Here is a 16,681-nt window from a genome sequence, read left to right on the forward strand (position 1 = left end):
CAGTTGGTAAACATAATACATCACCTAAACAATACAAGAGACAGAAAGTACATGATCATGGCAATAGATTCAGAATAATCTTTGATAAGTCACAACATGCATTTATGATAAAAAAAAAACACTCAGCAAAGTGAGAAGAGAAGGAGCATTCCTTGACATAATAATGGCCATATAATATATGACACAACTATATCTAACCTCATGCTGAAAGGGGAAAAAAAAACAACCTTTCAGCTTTCTCACTAAGATCAGGAAGAATTCAAGTATACCGATTTTCACCACCGCTATTTAACATAGTATTGGAGGTCCTAGAAACAGCAATCAGAAAACGCAAAGAAATAAAAGGCATCCAAATTGTGAAAGAGTGAGCAAAACTATCATTTTTGCAGATAACATGATAGCGTACATTGAAAACGCTATACACTCCACAAAATAACTGATCAAACTTATAAATGAATTTGTCAGAAAAGCGAAATACAAAGTCAATATTTAGAAATCAAAGGCATTTTTGGACACCAACAACAAAATATCAGAAACAAAAATCAGGGAAATATCATTTGATATAGCAAGAAGAAAATAAATTGCCTAGGTGTAAACCTGATGAAGGCAGTAAAAGATGTGTACTCAGAAAAGTACACAACACTGAGGGAAGAAATGAAGAAAGACCCCCAACTAATGAAAGCATGACCCATGCTCATGGATTGGAAGAATGTACATCATCAAAATGTCTATACAACCCAAAGCCATTTACAGAATCAATTAAATACCTATGAAAGTGTCAATGACATATCTCAGAAATATATAACAGATATTGCAAAAATTGTATGGAAGCATAAACTATTCCAAATAGCTGCAGCAATTTTGAGAAAGAAAAACAAAGTAGGAGAAATCAAAATACCTGATACCAAAGTATATCAAAAAGGCCACTGTAATCAAAACAGCCTGGTACTGGCATAAAAATAGGCTCATAGACTAGTGAAACAGAACAGAGAGCCCAGAAATAAACCCAAGTGTCTATCGTCAATACATATTTAACAAAGGGGACAGCAACATTAAATGGAGTAAAAATAGCCTCTTTAACAAATGATGTTTACTTGTTGGCAGATCTGGACAGCTACATGGCAAAAAATGAAGCTCATCAACCAACTTACACCATACAGAAAAATGAATTCAAAGTGGATCAAACCCCAAAATATAAGTCATGACACCAAACAAGTCTTCAAGAAAATCATTAGCAGGAAAGTCTCAGACATTCCATGCAGCAACATCTTCACTATATGTTCCCTCCAGATAGGGACATAAAGAAAAGTTTAAACCAATGAGATCTCATCAAATTAAAAGGCTTCTGAATGGCTAAAGAAAAAAAAACACTACAATGAAAAGAGAACCAAATACGTGGAAAAACATATTTGCCGATGATACCTCAGACAAGTGTTTTATCTCCAAGATATGTAAAGAACTCACATGAGTCCACTCCACGAAGACAAAAAAATTTTCAAATGGGTAATATATATATATATATATATATATATATATATATATATATATATATTTGTTTTTTTTTTTTTTAAAGATTTTATTTGTTTATTTATCTTTAGAGGGGAAGGAGAGAGGGAGAGAAACATCAATGTATGGTTGCCTTTTGTGCGTCCCCTGCTGGTAGTTAGCCTGCAAGGAAGCGGCCTGCAACCCAGGCATGTGCCCTGACTGGGAATCAAACCGCGATCCTCTGGTTCGCAGGCCCGTGCTCACTCCACTGAGCTACGCCAGCCAGGGCAATATATATATATATTTGGCAGGGCAATTTTTTTTCATTTTGAAGCAGTCCAATATGTCAACTTTTTCTTTTAGGACTGTGCCTTGGGGTGAGAGCTGATAACCCATTGCCTAGCCCAAGCCAATGAAATTTTGTCTATGATTTTATTTTTAGGATTTTTGGAAAGTTCCCATTTATTAAAGCTCTCATGTATTAATTTTATATATCAATCAATGTATATATTTATTTATTCATGTATTAAGGAAGGGGAAAGAGAGAGAAAAAGAAACATTAATGTGTGAAGAATATATTGATAAGCTGTCTCTTGCATGACACTAACTTTGGAAAATGGCTGGCACCACAGGCATGTGCCCTGAAGGGGAGTCAAAGTGACAGCCTTTTGGTTCACAGGCCAGCACTCAATCCAGCCAGCCAGGGCTATTTCTAAAATTTTTATAGTTTTACATCTTACATCTAAGTCCATGACACATTTTGAGTTAAATGTTTATATAAGGTGTGCATTTTATGTCACAGTTTGTTTTCTTGCCTTTGTGTGTCTGGTTACTCCAGCATCACTTGTTGAATAGACTATACTTCCTCTGATGAATTGCTTTTGCAACTTGGTCAAAAAGAAGTTGGTTATATACTACGCCATCATTATTACTCCAGTAGTCTTGAAGTCAGGTAAGGTGAGTCCTTCCAACTTTTTCTTCAAAACTGATGGAGCTTACTTAATTTTGTACATGGACCCTTTCCATTCCCCCATTTTGTCTCCCACTTTATTCTAGAGCACTTTGTTCTAGAGAAGAAAGTTCTTGCATAAACTCTTCCTTTCCTTGTTGCAACTCCTGTAAATGCTGTTGGTTTTGCTCCAGTCTGTCCTCCAACCACTGCAGAAGAGTCACACTGATTGCTGACCTGACTGCACAGATTCTTGGTAAACACTGAATTATTATGGATCTTGGTTATTGAATCCAGATGTGTAAGACCATGATTACTTTTATAAGCATCCTGTTCCTCTTGGCACAGGATCTTGGGCAGATCAACTGCTGATTCAAGGCACAGTTTCCCAATGGTTACATGAGGTACAATATGGATTGGGATTTAAATTTTCTTACGCTCTGAGTTCTTTTGAGCCTGTATGGATAGAAAGCAAGTGTTGAGTTTCCACCAGGCTTTTTTGTTTGTTTGTTTTCTATCTTCTAAGAAACAAGAGAAAGTAAGTCCTACCAAGCCTGGACCCATCATCTGGTACTTGGCTTGTTTTGAAATATCAACACGAGCAGGCCAAACACTTATGTGATATCAGTCCACTATTCTCATGGGATGACCTGTTGGTTCAGCCACCTTCTCTGCCTCTGCTGAGGCTGCAAATAGCATCTCTGGAGAAATTTCAACTCGATATCTCCTCTCATCAGAACATTGCATGATGATGACAGAATGAATGTGAACAGTGTCAACCTTTTCAGCAATGGTGTGTATTTTATTTCTGGCACGTGTGAACTTAGAGTTATTTTTTGTGTCATCACTTATCTCTCCTATACACAGTCCCATCACCTCCTCCTTTTCTGTGCTCAGAGCATGGTTGAGACAAACTAGGAAAACATACAACTCAAGATGAACCACCTGCACCGCCGTCTCAGTCTGAATGACCTCACCTCTGCCTTCAGGACCACTCAAGCCTGATCGATCCAGAGGTCCGGTCACTCCTCTACTCTTCAAATTAGGTACTGTTCTCTATTCAGCTTCATATACCCTGAAATACACAAAATAGATTACACATTAGATTTTTGAACACTCTTGGAAACCTTCCCCATTTTCCTTACTAGGAAACCTTCAATTTAAACCAATTTAAAAGCCTCCACCACATGTGTGGTTCTCAATTCCGACTCTGTACCACATAGGAGCTGTTGGATTGATTAAATGTAACACAGTGTATCTACTCAAGGGGAATATTATACTGCATTAACGTAGCAATTAGGGAGGAGTATGTAGCAACACCATGAAATGTATAGAGTCCAGAATAAAAAGATACCAAAATATGTGCATTATTTTTATAATTAAGCAAAGGGTACTTATCATCAAACTCCAAAACACAATAAACAACATAAGACAATGGATGACCATTTAGGACTCTAGATCCTTTTCTGTTACTAACCATCTGTTTTGTATAAACTTGCCAGTCATTCCAAATTTACAAATGGATATACACTCAGGGTATAGTTTACACTTCTTTGGAGATTATTAGATAGCAGCACCTAGTATTCCTATTCAGTAATAGAAAAAAAAAACACCAAATAACCAAGGAAACAAAAAAATAAACCCTGAAAAAGTTCTGACAGCCTAAGAGACTCAAATGCACAGTTTTAAAAAATTAAGATTTCCCTTGGTTTCTAACCCAGGCTCCCATAAAAGACCTACATATTGTTCCTGGACAATCACATGTTGAAAGACAAAATAATCCTTGTGTGATACAGAGATTTGAGAAATGCTAATTTGGTAGATGCATCTCCACCATGGTACAGCCAAAAAGTCAAGCATTATTTGTGATGTGGAAGTAGTTTATCTTATATTGTGATATACAATATATGAGGTAGCAATATATTGTCAAAATCCACATTACTTTGGAAAGCAAACTGGAGATCACATGAACGGGTTTAGAAGGGAAGGGGGGCAATGGGGGAAAAGTGTTGGTATCAAAATGCATATTTGGCCCTGGCTGGTGTGGCTCAGTGGATTGAGAGAGGGCCTGCGGACCACACGATCATGGTTCTATTCCCAGTCTGGGCACATGCCTGGGTTGCAGGCCAGTTCCCGGTTCCAGGTGGGGGACAAATGAAAGGCAACCATACACTGATGTTTCTCTCTCTCTCTCCTTCCCTTCCCCTCCAAGATGGATGAATAAAATCTTTTTTAAAAATGCATATTTGGCAGGTACAAAGTAGACAGGGAGCTGCTGAGAAAAGTATAACAAATGGAAAAGCCAAAGGATTCACAAGCACAACTCAAGGACATGAAGTCATGGGTGGGACTACTGGATAGAATGGGAGTACTGAGCATAAGGTAGCAGGAAAGGGGGTAAAATAGAAATAATGGTAATGGCACAATCAATGCAATATTTAAAAATAGAAAAAGGAACACGAGATTTGCTAGTGAAAGGTCACCTCTTATACAATCTATTCCAGGATGTCCAGAGAGATATACACAAGGTAAATATGAAATTCTATAACTAAAAAAATGTTTTTAACAACATTTTCTAAATTTCACAGAATATTTTTAGAATTGAACCTATTAGACTAAAGTTGGAAAAGGAAGCTGGAAGAATTTTTTCATAGAGGTTAGAGATTTAACAGCATTTCTTCTAACAACAAAGTAAACTGGGAATTTTATTTTAGAGATTTGTGGTGTGGTCCAACAGACTCATGGACACAGAGAGATATGGCCAGATGGCTGGGCAAGAAGGAGGGTCCCAAAGCAGCACAGGAGAGGCTGTGTCTCTGGGTGAAGGGTAAACAAGAGTCACATTGGCCCAGTAACCAATGTAGTGCAGCATCTGGGATTTCTCCAACCTCTCCAGAGGTGCTACGGGAAGGGGTCCCTGCATGGAGTCTGCACAATGCAGAGTGTGATGAAGGGGAAATCCCTCCTATCCCCTTCTGGTTCCTGATTTAAGGAATAAACCACAGGTCACGCCATCATGTATATCTAAAGGTTAACACAATGGCAGGGAGCAGTGCTGACCTTCCCATCTAATTTGAGAAAATGAGGGTTTAGCTGTAGAGCACACAGAGGGGCTAGCCTCCAGGGGATTTAAATGAAGGGAGGGCAGAAACTTGCTGCTCTCTGTCTGGAACCCACAGGCACAGCCCCTGCACTACCAGGTACAAAAGATGGAAGAGGTCCTGCCCACCCCCTCCAGGTAGGAGGCTGCAGCTCAGGACCATTCGGATTCAAGGGAGGGAGCCTGAAGATGGAAAACTGCCCCCTTAGTAGCCTTGTGCTCCAGAAGAGCAGGCAGATAAGGATAGAGTGGAATTCTGGGGCCTGATTTAGGGTTTCAGCCTCTTGGGGGACAAACTGATCTTGTCTATGCTTTGCAGAAGTCCCCCATTTCCCCAAGTTGTGCAACATTTAATTAGAGACCTTTTTCCTTCCCCACCAACCTTTCTCCTATGCTTGTGTTTGATGGCAGGCAGCTGAACCCCACTTTTTTTCAGTAACAACATGACTAGAGACAGTTGGGAATAGAAACCAACCCTGTGAGATATTTGCAAACAGTTCTTGATCATAATGCTTCCAAAAGAGGTGCACCACAATTTTTTAAACTTGAAACATGTTCCATTTAGCCACAGAAAAGTGCTTACACTTTAAGCATATTATTTTTAAAAAGCAGTAATCTGACTAAGAAATCTACAGAAACCTAAAATCATTCAGCATCTTAACTTTTAGTATTAATCCACTTTATCTACATTCCCAAACACTTAATCCTAATATTTTATGAGATATAGTAAACAACTTATAGCAGTAATCAAAATTTAAAAAAAAGATTAGAAAAACAAAAAAATACATTCAAATTTGCTTCCATCCTTACCTAGCTACATTATTGGGAACAAATGATTCATCTCTCTGAACCATATCGTCTTTTGTAAAATGATGGACTATAAATAGTACCTGTTCTATTCTAGCTATAAAATTATCTAGTTGTGCTCTTGCTGAAAGGAGCACATAATTTCCACCTTGATCCCTTGTGATTCCTCAATACTTGCAGAGGTTGATGATGAAGGTCTGACCACACACTGATGCCACTAGGGTCTCTACAACTCTGGAGTTAAGTGAAAGGCCATGGTGAAGTCCAGTTAATTATTCACAATGTATTTAAGTGTCACACACAACAGTCTCCATGAGGGATGTACATACCTCAGTGGGGCAAGCACTAGGAGTTCTGAGTCAGAGGCCTGGGATTTCAGTCGAGCTGTGCCACTTAAGGTGTGTGGCCTTGGGGCAGGTCTCTTAAATCACATTGCCTCTCATTTTCCTCTCTTCGGAAATGCAGATCAGGGGAAGAATTAATTTAACCAAGTATTTGACAATGCTTTTGAAAGTGATAAAATATTAAATAAGGTACATTGTTTCTGACATGAGGAAAACACCAATATTTGTGTATTCCTTTACACAAATATTGTTTATTACTGTTTGTTTATATTTTTCATATTCATGATTGCTTATATTTGTTAAATATTGTTTAAAATATGTTTATTATATTGTTTTTCAAGGCAAGTTATGCTGACTTAACTTGAATTTTTAAGTACAGAAACATATTTGTTGTGAACATTCAAGCAATGCAGATATATAGAATAAAATTAAAGTATCTTATTCTTGCATCTCTATCTGTTCCCATCTATTTCCCCATCCACAGATTTTATTCACTAATAAAATAATAGGGGGAAGTAAACACAGACAAAAACACAGCTCAATTATAGGGCCAGCAAACACTCTTTAAAACTGGAGAGAAAATATAAGAAAACGAAAAAGTAGAAAATATGGCAAATAAGTAGTGAATGTTTTGGTAATTGTAACCTATAGTATGAATGCCTTCACTAAGTTATTACAGTCCATACTTTTATACAGAAACCATGGATACTTTTGGGGGGAGCTGAATATCAATAAACTTTTTCTAGATAAAATACAAAGTATGTTTTAGCAATAGCAGAATAGCTTTTCTGTGTAACACAGTGTAAAATTTTCTTGATGTACTGTGTGAGATTTTTTGTATAAAAAATGAGGCAGAATCTCTAATACTACCTTTACATCTGTCTAATATCTAACTTAAAAAACAAAATCCTAGACTTCCACTTAATCCAGTAAAGAAAGAAAAATCCTGGTACAAAGGGTAACCACAAATTAACTCTACTTGCAGGTTGTTAGAATCACCCATGAGCTCCTAGAGAATGAAGACCATATCTCATAATTTATCAAAGCCCTCTGCAGACATTTAGCCAAGTTCTCTTAGCAGAACATTCAATAACTCCTACTCACCAACATTTTAGTGTCTGCAGGGACTGGGAAGTTTATCATATTCTGCTTCACTTAGTTGGTGAAAAGTGACAAGATATTTATAATATTAAGTTCTGACAGACCTAGTTTAAATGTTATTTATTTATTTATTGAGAGAAGGAAAGGGAAGGAGAAAGCGAAGTAGGGAAACACCACCGTGCAAGAGACACATAGATTGGTTTCCTCTTGCATACTACAACTGGGGACCTGGCCCACAACGCAGGCCTGCACCCTGACCAACAATCTAACCAGCAATGCTTCAGGTTACAGCCCAGCACTCAGCGCACTGAGCCACATTATCCATGGCAAAATGCTCATTTGATCAAGTATTCATCCACAGGCACAGATTTTAAAACACGTAGAAACAAACAGTGGGAATTTGAATAGCAACAAAGTGTTGGGAATTGTTCTGCTTGGTTTCAGGAGTTGTAACTGACTCCATGGCTAAGACTGAGTGGTCGACCTCTGGAATGTGAGCCACAAGAAGGCAAAGCTTGTCTCTGCTTCATCCTCCTGTCCCCAATGCATGGTGGAATAGTCAATGACCCCTTAGAGCAGGGGCAACCTAAGCCACACATGATCACTTGGGAGGCCATCATGGAAGGACTCAGGGGACTGAGACAAAGAGGGAGCAATGGACACTCACCCCCCAGCTATTCTGACATAGCCCAACTCCCTATGTCCTCTGGGAGAAGCTCTTCCTGGCTCTAATCTACTTAAGCCTGAAAACCTGTGATGTGGGAGGTGGTGCAGCTTCTTGCAGCTAGAGGGGGATCAGGGGTGATCTGGGATAAGAAAGAATTCCTAAAATTCCTGAGAATCCAGCTTTGTTAAGAATGCTTTCATCCATATGTTAAGGGACTGAGCAGAAAATGAGTGTGTCTCCCAAAGTTTCTGCAACCCCTTTCCTGACAGATGGACTTAGACTAAGCCCTCAGAGTCCTTTGAAATGTTACCAACTATTTGATACTTACCTCCTGTATTCCTGTTTATTACAACTGAATAAAAGCCATTGAAAAGAGGGCTCTTGAGCTTTCCGCATTGAGAGATTGGCCACCACTCCTCCCTAGGTGGATGATGTGTTTGTAGTTTTACATTCATCCATGGTGGACTGGGGGAGTTGCTGGCAAAGTCGCCCCCACAGCAAAGTACAAAGCTATTAACTATGTCCAACAAATCAAAACTCTTTCTTTCTAAATGAAGGTGTGCCTTATTTTTGCAAAGTTCACCTAGGTGAGATTTATTCATGACCCCTCCAACCAGTGAATGATGCTGTTAATTTATAAATACTGACTTCTAAAAGACAGGTATATGGTAACCTCTGATAAAAATGGTGTGATTTCCTGACAGCTTTTTAACTTTAATTTTCAGGTTAGAATTTCTAACATTCATAAGTTAAATTGACATTAGGTATTTTACACTTCACACACTGAAGAATGTAGCTAATAAAAGTTGTGTGTATTTAGTTGATTACATAATTTCTAAATTTTGAGAATTTATTTCATTGATCAAAACCTATAAAGTCTTCTTTTTTCAATTTTTACTTTTTCATTTTATTTTTATTTCTTTCTTTATTTATTTATTTAGACTATTTATTTATTTATTTATTTATTTATTTTTTGGTCTATTACTCCTATCCCGTCCCACCCCCCATCCTCCCCCCTCCCTCCCATTTCCACCCTTCTCAGTTGTTGTCCATGTATCCTTTATATAGGTTCCTCTAAATCCCTCCCTTATTTCCCCTGAAATTCCCTCCCCTCTCCCCTCCGGTCACTGTCAGCCTGTTCTCTATTTCAGTGTCTTTGGTTATATTTTGCTTGCTTGTTTGCTTTGTTGTTTAGCTTCCTGTTAGAGGTGAGATCATATGGTATTTGTCCTTCAACACCTGGCTTATTTCACTCAGCATAATGCTTTCCAGTTCCATCCATGTTGTTGCAAAAGGTAGGAGCTCCTTCTTTCTTTCTGCAGCATAAAATTCCATTGTGTATATGTACCATAGTTTTTTGATCCATTCATTTACTGACGGGCACCTAGGTTGCTTCCAACTCTTGGCTATTGTAAATTGTGCTGCTATGAACATTGGGGTGCATAGGTTCTTTGGGATTGGTGTTTTAGGGTTCTTAGGATACAATCCCAGCAGTGGAATTGCTGGGTCAAAAGGCAAGTCCAATTTTAGTTTTCTGAGAAAATTCCATACTGTTTTCCATAATGGTTGTACCAGTCTGCAATCCCACCAACAGTGGACCAGAGTCCCCTTTTCCCCACACCCTCTCCAACATTTGTTGTTTATTGCTTTGTTTATGATAGCCATTCTCACCGGTGTAAAGTGGTATCTCATTGTAGTTTTAATTTGCATCTCTCTGATAGCTAGTGATATTGAGCATCTTTTCATGTGTCTCTGGATCCTCTGTATGTCCTCCTTGCAGAAGTGTCTGTTCAAGTCCTTTCCCCATTTTTTAATTGGGTTAGTTGTCTTCTTAGAGTGAAGTCGTGTGAGTTCTTTGTATATTTTGGAGATTAAACCTTTGTCTGAGGTATCATTGGCAAATATGTTTTCCCATACAGTTGGTTGTCTTTTTATTTTAATGCTGTTTTCTTTAGCTGCGCAGAAGCTTTTTATTTTGATGAGATCCCATTTGTTTATTCTTTCCTTTATAGTCCTTGCTCTAGGGGACATATCAGTAAAAATGTTGCTGCGTGAAATATCTGAGATTTTCCTGCCAATGTTCTCCTCTAGGACTTTAATGGTGTCATGGCTTATATTTAAGTCTTTTATCCACCTTGAATTTATTTTGGTGTATGATGTAAGTTGGTGCTCGAGTTTCATTTTTTTGCATGTAGCTGTCCAGTTCTCCCAACACCATTTGTTGAAGAGGCTATCTTTACCCCATTTTATGATACTGCCCCCTTTGTCGAATATTAATTGACTGTAGAGATTTGGGTTTATTTCTGGGCTCTCTATTCTGTTCCATTGGTCTATGTGCCTGTTTTTATGCCAGTACCAGGCTGTTTTGATTACAGTGGCCTTGTAATACAGTTTGATATCAGGTATTGTGATCCCTCCTACTTTGTTCTTCTTTCTTAACATTGCAGCTGCTATTCGGGGTCTTTTATGGTTCCAGATAAATTTTTGAAGTGTTTGTTCTATGTCTGTGAAATATGCCATTGGTACTTTAATAGGTATTGCATTGAATCTGTAAATTGCTTTGGGTAGTATGGACATTTTGATGATGTTAATTCTTCCAATCCATGAACACGGTATACGTCTCCATTTGTTTGTGTCTTCCTTGATTTCTGTCTTCAGTGTTGTGTAATTTTCTGCATACAGGTCTTTAACCTCCTTGGTTAGATTTATTCCCAGATATTTTATTTTTCTTTTTGCTATATCGAATGGGATTTTTTTCTTGATTTCTGCTTCTGCTGATTCATTGTTAGTATACAGAAATGCCTTTGATTTCTGGATATTGACTTTGTATCCCGCTGTTTTGCCAAATTCATTTATTAGTTCCAGCAATTTTTTGGTAGAGTCTATAGGATTTTCCATGTACACTATCATGTCATCTGCAAACAGTGACAGTTTTGTTTCCTCCTTTCCGATTTGGATGCCTTTTATTTCCTTTTCTTGTCTGATTGCTGTGGCTAGAACTTCCAATACTATATTAAATAGAAGTGGTGAAAGTGGACAACCTTGTCTTGTTCCTGATCTTAGTGGAAAAGCTTTCAGTTTTTGCCCATTCAGTATGATGTTGGCTGTAGGTCTTTCATATATGGCCTTTATTATATTGAGGAATGCTCCCTCTATTCCCACTTTGCTGAGTACCTTTATCATAAATGGGTGTTGTACCTTATCAAAAGCTTTTTCCGCGTCTATTGATATGACCATGTGGTTTTTGTCCTTGCTTTTGTTTATGTGGTGTATTACATTTACTGATTTGCGGATATTGAACCATCCTTGCATCCCTGGGATGAATCCCACTTGGTCATGGTGTATGATCTTTTTGATGTATTGTTGGATGCGATTTGCCAATATTTTGTTGAGGATTTTAGCATCTATGTTCATCAGTGATATTGGCCTGTAATTTTCTTTCTTTGTTGTGTCTCTCTCTGGTTTTGGAATTAGGATAATGCTCGCTTCATAAAAAGAGTTTGGGAGTTTCCCATCATTTTGGATTTTTTGGAATAGTCTGTGAAGAATAGGGGTTAGCTCTTCCTTAAACGCTTTGTAGAATTCTCCTGTGAAACCATCTGGTCCGGGGCTTTTGTGTGATGGGAGTTTTTTGATTACTGCTTCAATTTCATTTGCTGTTATTGGTCTGTTCAGGCTTTCTACTTCTTCTTCATTGAGTTTTGGAAGATTATATTTTTCTAGAAATTTGTCCATTTCACCTAGGTTTTCAAATTTCTTGGCATACAGTTCTTCATAGTAATTCCTTACAATCCCTTCTATTTCTGTGGTATCAGTTGTAATCTCTCCTCTTTCATTTCTGATTGTGTTTATTTGTGTCCTCTCTCTTCTTTTCTTAATGAGCCTACTTAAAGGCTTGTCTATTTTGTTTATCTTTTCAAAAAACCAACTCTTGGATTCATTGATCCTTATAATTGTGCTTTTGGTCTCTATGTCATTTAATTCTGCTCTGATCTTGGTTATTTCCTTCCTTGTACTTGCTCTGGGCTGTCTTTGTTGTTGTTCTTCGAGTTCTTGCAGGCGTCGGGTTAGGTTGTTTGTTTGAAATGTTTCTATTTTCTTTAGGTAAGCCTGTATTGCTATGAACTTCCCTCTCAGGACTGCCTTGGCCGTGTCCCATAAGTTTTGGGTTGTTGTGAGTTCATTTTCATTTGTTTCCAGAAACTTTTTGATTTCTTCCCTAATTTCAATCTTGACCCATTCGTTGTTTAATAGCATACCATTCAGTCTCCATGATTTTGGGTGTTTTGGGTTTTTTCCTTTGGGGTTGGTTTCTAATTTCAGTCCCTTGTGGTCAGAGAAAATGCTTGGTATGATTTCAATTTTCTTGAATTTGTTGAGGCTCATTTTGTGTCCTATCATGTGGTCTATCTTTGAAAATGTTCCATGTGCATTTGAAAAGAATGTGTATTTAGCTTCTTTGGGATGAAGCGCTCTATATATATCAGTCAAGTCCATTTCTTCTAGAGTTTCATTTAATGCTGCTATATCTTTGTTGATATTTTGTTTGGAAGATCTGTCCATTTTTGACAGTGGGGTGTTAAAATCCCCTACTATAATTGTGTTGCTGTCAATATCTTTCTTGAAGTCTTCTAGGATTTTTCTTATATATTTGGGTGCTCCTATGTTGGGTGCATATATATTTATGATGTTAATGTCTTCGTGCTGGATTCTTCCCTTGAGCAATATGAAGTGACCTTCTGGGTCTCTCTTTATGGCCCTTTTTTTGAAGTCTATTTTGTCTGATATTAGAATTGCTACCCCGGCTTTTTTTTCTTGTCCATTTGCTTGGAAAATTTGTTTCCAGCCTTTCACTTTTAGTCTGTGATGGTCTTTTGTCCTGAGGTGGGTCTCCTGTAGGCAGCATATGTGTGGGTCATGCTTTCTTATCCATTCAGCTATTCTATGTCTTTTGATTGGAGCATTTAATCCATTTACATTCAAGGTTATTATTGATAGGGACTTATTCATTGCCATTTTTGTACCACAGTTCCTCTCTGTCTCTCTCTTTTCCTTCCTTTCCTTAAAGCAGCCCTTTTAGTATTTCTTGTAGAGCTGGTTTGGTGGAGGCATATTCTTTTAGACTTCTTTTGTCTTGGAAGCTCTTTATTTGGCCTTCTATCTTGATTGAGAGCCTTGCTGGGTAAAGTAGCCTTGGTTGTAGGCCTCTGGTTCTCATTACTTGAAATATTTCTTGCCATTCTCTTCTTGCTTGGAGTGTTTCCATTGAGAAGTCAGTAGCTAACCTTATTGGGGCTCCCTTGTATGTTACTTCCTTTTTCTCCCTTGCTGCCTTTAGGATTCTCTCTTTGTCTTGAAATTTTGCCATTTTAATGATGATGTGTCTTGAAGTGGGCCTCTTTGGGTTCCTCTTGAATGGGACTCTCTGTGATTCCTGGATTCGTGTAACTTTTTCTCTCATCAAATTAGGAAAATTTTCCATCATTACTCTTTCAAATAGGTTTTCTATCCCTTGTTCTTCTTCTTCTCCTTCTGGTATTCCTATTATTCGGATATTATTACGTTTCATATTATCTTGCATTTCTCTTAGCCCATCTTCATTCTTTTTGAGCCTCTTTTCCCTTTCTTGCTCTTTCTGGGAGATTCTTTCTACTGTGTCCTCCAACTCACTGATCCGATCTTCTGCCTCATCGATCCTGCTTTTCATTCCTTCTACTGTGTTCTTCAGTTCCGAAATTGTATTCTTCATTTCCTCTTGTCCTTTGGTGATAGTTTCTATTTCCTTTTTCATGTTGATATAGTTTGCGGAGAGCTCATGGTAGCTCCCCTCTAGTTTCTGGTAGCTCATTGTGAGCTCTTTGAATTTCCTGATAACTAGTGCTTTGAATTCAATATCTGATAGCTGACTTGCCTCTCTTTCATCTAACATTATTTCTGAGACTTCCACCTTTTCTTTCATTTGGGCATTGTTTCTTTGTCTTCCCATTGCTTATGAGACTCTTCTTGTTAGCTTCAGCTTCTTAAATTGATCTGTTCTGACTCCCTAGGTTTATGGTGTGAACTTCTGTGGTAGAATTCCTGTGAAATTCAGTGGTACAGTCTCCTGCAGGTATCTTGATGTTCTCTGCTTCCACCTACTCCTTTCTTTGTGTGTGTGTGATCAGCTGGAGGGGGAGGCAAAATGGTTTATGACAGCAGGAGAGTACTTTATGATATTTACAGTCACAGCTGGCAGAGAAGAGATAGAAGATCTTTAGGCTCTATATAGTGTTAACTGTAATCTTCAACCCAATTTGCCACCTCTAGGAAAGGATAGACCAAAGATAAGCCTCTTGTTGGGGAGGGAAGGCTTGTGAGTTGTATCTAGAAAGCAGTGAGGTTGCGGGTGGTCAGATTTTGAGGTAAGGTGAGAGTAAAGAATAGTAAATAGACGTAGCGTGTGAGCAAGTAGAGTTAATCACTACAGTAATAGAATTCAGGAACCTGTAAAGTGGGCTAAGACTGGAGAGATGTGTTGTGAAGTATTTACAGTGCTATAGAAAGCAACAAACAAACAAACAAACACACAAAAAAAGGGCAAGAGAAGTGAGGAAAAAGCAATAAGTTTGGGGTGAAATGAAGAGGGACTAAAACAGGAAAAAAGAAAGGAGAGGAACAGAGTACTGAAAGATACAGCAACAATAAAATTAAAAAATATATACGATTACTGAAAAAAGTTTAAAAATAAAAGTAAAAAACAAAAACAAAAAAACAAAAAAAAACCAACAACAAAAACTCCTTCCTTGTTGGTTTCAAACTGTCCAATCCGGTTTTTCTGGTTTCGGTGGGACCCCTCTGTGGACTGGGTTGTAGGCCCAGGCGCACACCCGCCCACCAGCCAGGCTACCAGACTGGGGTGCAGGCGCCCGCCCACCTGACAGGCTGCCTTGGTCCCACGGGATCTGGTACTGTCCTGTGGCTGGGTGAGAAGCAAGTCAAGCTGCCTTCACAGAACACCTCAGTCCACTTTCCAGTAAAAACTTCTCCAGAAAGCGTGCCTCTCAGCCCAGCCCAATCCCCAACCTGACTGGTTAGGACAATGCTCCTCTCAAATTTCCTGGGCTGGCAGGCTGGTGGGCTGGCGACCACAGAGATCGCAACTGAACACGGCCCCCTGTCCTTGCCACCCTCCCTGCACACCTAGGCAGACAGGTCTCTGCCACCCAGCCCCTCCTAGATGGTGAGGGAGGGAGCCAGCTCTTCCAGGGACCCCGCAGCCGGCCCAATCCTCCACTGGGTGCTGGGCTCCCTATGAGTCCTCCGTGGCACTGGCCACAGACGGAAGCCTCTACACCCCTAACACAGCGGCAGTGGCGGCTCTGAGGCGTTTTGGGCTGGCCCAGGGCAGCCGGTCCTGCCACTGCCGCTTTTGTCTTTACTCACAGTTGCTGGGCTCCCGCTGAGTCCTCTGTGGCAGACGCCCCGACGCTGGCCGTAGACAGAAGCCTCTGGGCCCTGGAAGCTGCGGCAGCAGCAGCTCCGAGGTCTTTACGCGCCGGCCAATGGCTGCTGGTCCCGCCGCTGCTGCTTTTGACTTTACTCTGGGGTGCCTGGCTCCCGAGGGCAGCCGGCCCTGCCGCTGCCGCTTTTGTCTTTACTCACAGGTGCTGGGGTCCCGATGAGTCCTCTGTGTCAGACGCCCCTGTCGCTGGGCGCAGGGGGGAGCCTCTGGGCCCTGACCGCTGAGGCAGCCAAGGCTCCAAGGTTTTTATGAGCAGGCCAATGGCTGCCGTCCTGCCGCCGCTGCCACCGCTGCCACTGCCCTTGACTTTTCTCAGGGTTGCCGGGCTCCTGATGAGTTCTCCATGGCAGACGCCCTTGTCGCTGGGCACAGACGGAAGGAAGCCTCTGGGCTCCAACCACTGTGGCAGCCGCGGCTCCGAGGTCTTTACGCGCCGGCTAATGGCTGCCGCCGGTCTGGCCGCCTCCGTCCTTACTTGAGTCCCTGAGACCCCAACGACCTCCAACGGTCTGGTTAGTCACTATCTCTGGTCTCTTATTTTCATAAATGCTGGGGAATTGTTGGTTGGGTAATTGATTGTGCTGTTCTTCTGTAAATCTGCCAGGATTTTCCCCCAAGTGTAGGAGAACTGCAGTCGCTCCATCCTACTCCGCCGCCATTTTCTCTCTCCAAAACCTATAAAGTGTTAATAAATATGCAAATGACTGAAATGTAAGAATGAGCT

General features: G+C 39.9%; 1 pseudogene; it reads right to left on the reverse strand.

The window, feature by feature from the left end:
* Nucleotides 1–2,535: 2,535 nt before the first annotated feature.
* LOC118995247 (lys-63-specific deubiquitinase BRCC36-like) overlaps nt 2,536–16,681 on the reverse strand; it is a 56,206-nt pseudogene continuing 42,060 nt past the window's right edge.

The sequence above is a fragment of the Sturnira hondurensis genome, unplaced genomic scaffold (assembly GCF_014824575.4).
Source record: "Sturnira hondurensis isolate 20B ecotype Veracruz unplaced genomic scaffold, ASM1482457v3 Scaffold0010099, whole genome shotgun sequence".
In the NCBI taxonomy this organism is placed as follows: Eukaryota; Metazoa; Chordata; class Mammalia; order Chiroptera; family Phyllostomidae; genus Sturnira; species Sturnira hondurensis.